Genomic DNA, 3,663 nt, shown 5'->3' with positions numbered 1-3,663 from the left:
CCCTCAGCAGGTGGAGACAGCAGGAGGAGCAGCTGGGGAAGCCCAGCCTCACACTTCTGCTCTCTGGGAGGTTTTTGTCATGGCCTGTGTCACTGTGGGAGGGTAACTGTTACTTTGTTGACAGTAATAATCAGCAACATCTTCAGGCTCCAGGCTGCTGATGGTGAGAGTGAAATCTGTCCCAGATCCACTGCCACTGAACCTTGAGGGGACCCCAGATTGCAAAGTGCTTGCATATCTGATGAGGAGTTTAGGAGCTTGCCCTGGTTTCTGCTGATACCAGTGTAAATGATTGCTAATGCCCTGACTGGCCCTGCAGGTGATGGTGACTCTGTCTCCACGAGACACAGGCAAGGAGGATGGAGACTGGGTAATCATGATATCACATCTGACACCTGCCATTGGAAACAAAAAGAAATATTCTTATGAGCTTTATGTTCCAAGAGGACTTTCCTGATTAGCCAGCAGCACTGATCACACTGTGATTAGTAAATCCCCAGTACTGTCCCTCCTTACCTGGGAGGCAGAGCAGCAGGAGCCCCAGGAACTGAGCAGGGGCCCTCATGGCCATGCTGTGTCCTGACAGGGACTGACTCCTGCACAGGGTGTGAGCAGCCTCTTAAGAAGTCCTCAGGGCAGTGGGCTGTGCTGTGGGCACATGCAAATCAGCAGGGCTGGGCAGGCTGGGCACAGCTGCAGGGAGGCTCCTCCTGGTGAATCAACACAGGATCAGTGTGTCCAGGTGTCCCAGGTCAGACCAGGGCAGCTCAGATTTGCTTGGGGGTAACATAGTTCCCTGGGGCCACAGGACACAGTCAGCCCCCTGAGCTGTGAGGGGTGATCTGTAGTCAGTATCTGGTTCAGGACACGCTGTCCTTGTGTCCTAAGCACAGTTCTGTGTTGGTGACCTTTGGAGGAGGAGGGGACATTACAGAAGCAAGGGGATAGTTTATGCTTTGGAAGTAAAAACAGAAATCAAGACAGAAAGAGAGGAAGATGTATAAACTCACTGAGGATTTGGGGTTTCTGGGCATTGGCACAGCATTGGTAAGAGGCAGGGAATGAGGGACCCATGCATGGACCCAGCCCTCCCTGCCTCAGAGACCTACAGAGCACACTCATCCATCATGGTGCCCGTCTTCTCCAGACCAGCAAGTCTAAGGCCAGCCAGGCTCTTCCTCTTAACTGTCTTTTAGGAGAAGAATAATTTTACAAACAAGAGAATGTAGGGCTGGTCCAGCATCTCGGTAAAAACAGCAAATATTCTGAATCCTTACATATCTCTGCTTTTCCAGTATTACCACAGGGCCTTTTAATTCTTAGTAATGCCTCATGTCCTCAAGAGGGCTGCAGTGTCTCTAAACATCTTGTCTTGCATCAGGTCTTCTAGCAAGTTTTCCAGGAATAAAGCAGGACAAATTCTTCATGTTTTTCTTCTTTTAGTTTTCAGAAACCTTTCTTTTTTTCTCTTCCCTCCCTTCCTTTCTTTCTTCCTTCATTTCTTCCTACCTTTCATTCTTTTTATCTTTCTTTGACTCATTCTTTCATTTATTTCTTCCTCCCTTTAGAGCTGATGACTGAACCCAAGGCCTGGTGCATGCTGCACAGTTCTCTACTTCTGAGTCAGAGCCCCAGCCCATCCTTCCCTCCCTCAGTTACACATCATTTCCGGGATCATCAGCTGTCTGCTGATACTTCTTTCTGCACTGGTTTGGGAGGGCTCACCTGTTCCTACCTTCCTACCACAAACAGCAGGACAGAGCTGATGAGCAGTAAACTATAGGAAAAAGGGGAAGGTTTAAAAGCTTCATTTATTTTAAATATCCCTATGCTTGTCCTAAGTTCCTTAGGGAAGAGAGACTACAATGAAATCTTTACTGTGGGGGTTGGGAAAAGTACATTCAGGTCAACTTTCTCCTTAGCAAGTGACAACCTGCAGGTGGACAATTGTGGGAATGTGTGCAGAGCATCTGATGAAAGAAGGACTTTGCTGGTAACATAGATGGGAGAGGCTGGGGCAGGAGCTCACGCAAGGCTGAGCTCAGGCTGGAGTTGCCTGAGAGCTGTAAGCTCTGGCCCTCTGGCTCTGAAGTGGTGGTTCTCCTGGGCACATGGTGAGGACCTGGGGAAGCAGAGCCCCTGCCCTCAGGCTGCCTGGCAGGGGAGCCAGGGGAGGAAGTTGCTCCACACCATGGGGCTGAGCCAAGCAGAGAGGCCATGGCCAGGGGAGGTTCAGAGACCAGGAGTCAGCTTTCGCTTGGCTCTGTACTCAGTGCTCAGCTCACTGTCCTGGGGCAGAAACCCTGATAGACCAGAGAGGAGGGTCAGAAAAGACCCCCAGAGCTTCTTCTCAGCCAGAGTTCAATTTGCTTAGAACTAAAAGGAATACTCCATGCCACATATGTAATATTAAAATATAAATCCTATGGACACATCTGTGTTTATTTTGTAACTCTAGTATGAATATTTCTATGAACATAGGTATTTCGTGACTTTTTATTAAACCTATGATTTTATATTTATTTATTTACTTATACAGGTTTATTTATTAGTTTATCACCTGCAGTGATTCAGTCAGGGTTTATCACATGCTATGCCACAAATCACAGTAAAAAACCACAGTAATCTGACCCCAGACCCTCCCTTCTCCCTATGCACAGTGCTAGGGAGTGAGAAGTCACTTTCCCCTGCAGTCCCAGCAAGAGACTGATGTAAACACTTTGGTTTACATACTGTGTTTCTATAATTTTCCTGGGGTGCCCTTGAACCTGCAGTCCTCCTCCCTGAGTCTCAAGTTGTCCAGGACTATAGGCATGTGCCACCCTGCCCATGGGACTCTAAGTGCAGACACCCTGAGCCTGGGCAGGTAAAGCTGGCATCTCTTGGCTAAACCCATGGCTGCCTCTCCACTCCTGGGACTGAGCATGAGCACCATGGAGTTCAGGACCTGCACAGGGCCCTCCTAATGCCTGGAACAGTGACCTTCCCATTGCTCAGGACACTGGGAGTCGTGAAGGTCTCCAGTGACAGAGAGAAGCAAGTGTCATAGAGACGGGGAGTTGTTCTGTGTCCCAAATAGAATTTCTATGTCCAGAGCTGGGATTGGGCAGCTCCTGTATCATTGTTTCCCCCACACAGGGCAGAAGAGCTGGTGTCTTGACTGCATGGCACAGGACAAAGCCGTCCACAGCTGCTAGTGGCCACCTCTCTGACTGGACAGACAGAGGTGCCTCTGGCAGGTCACAGCTGACATGATGCAGGGACTCTGCTCACAGTGGACCATGGCGGCCACAGGTACAGCCCTGAATACCTGCTGCTCTCCTTTCTGGTCTCTAAAGACCACCAGACACCACCTTTGACTCTCCCATGAGAATCCAAGGAGTGGAGTCAGAGGCAAGCCAAGGGCCAGGAAATGCAGGAGAACAGGGTTGTGACCCACATGAGGACAGCCATGTGGGGAGTGAGGTGTGACAGGTACAAATGCAGAGTAGGAGGGGACAGGACAGAGAAGACCCAGGCAGGGGGTCAGAGGAGAGATAGTGGAGGAGCTCAGGTTCCAGGGAGAGTGATGAGAGGGGAAGGAGGGTGTGACTTCAGACCTGTCCCCAGCTTTCTCCCCTGAGAGTTCTTTTTTTTTTTCTTATTTATTTATTTATTTATCTT

The 3,663-nt window shown here is 49.5% G+C and overlaps 1 long non-coding RNA gene across 1 annotated transcript; it reads right to left on the bottom strand.

Moving 5' to 3' along the window:
- Positions 1–262: 262 nt before the first annotated feature.
- LOC114103257 (uncharacterized) lies at positions 263–667 on the bottom strand. The gene is made up of 2 exons (XR_003584640.2): positions 517–667; positions 263–395 (listed from the first exon to the last, which is right to left on the bottom strand). It is a non-coding gene; the product is annotated as an uncharacterized lncRNA (long non-coding RNA).
- Positions 668–3,663: the final 2,996 nt, after the last annotated feature.

Source organism: Marmota flaviventris, chromosome 14 (assembly GCF_047511675.1).
Source record: "Marmota flaviventris isolate mMarFla1 chromosome 14, mMarFla1.hap1, whole genome shotgun sequence".
In the NCBI taxonomy this organism is placed as follows: Eukaryota; Metazoa; Chordata; class Mammalia; order Rodentia; family Sciuridae; genus Marmota; species Marmota flaviventris.
Note: the sequence above shows the minus strand (reverse complement) of the source record. Positions and strands in the feature narration are given on the sequence as shown.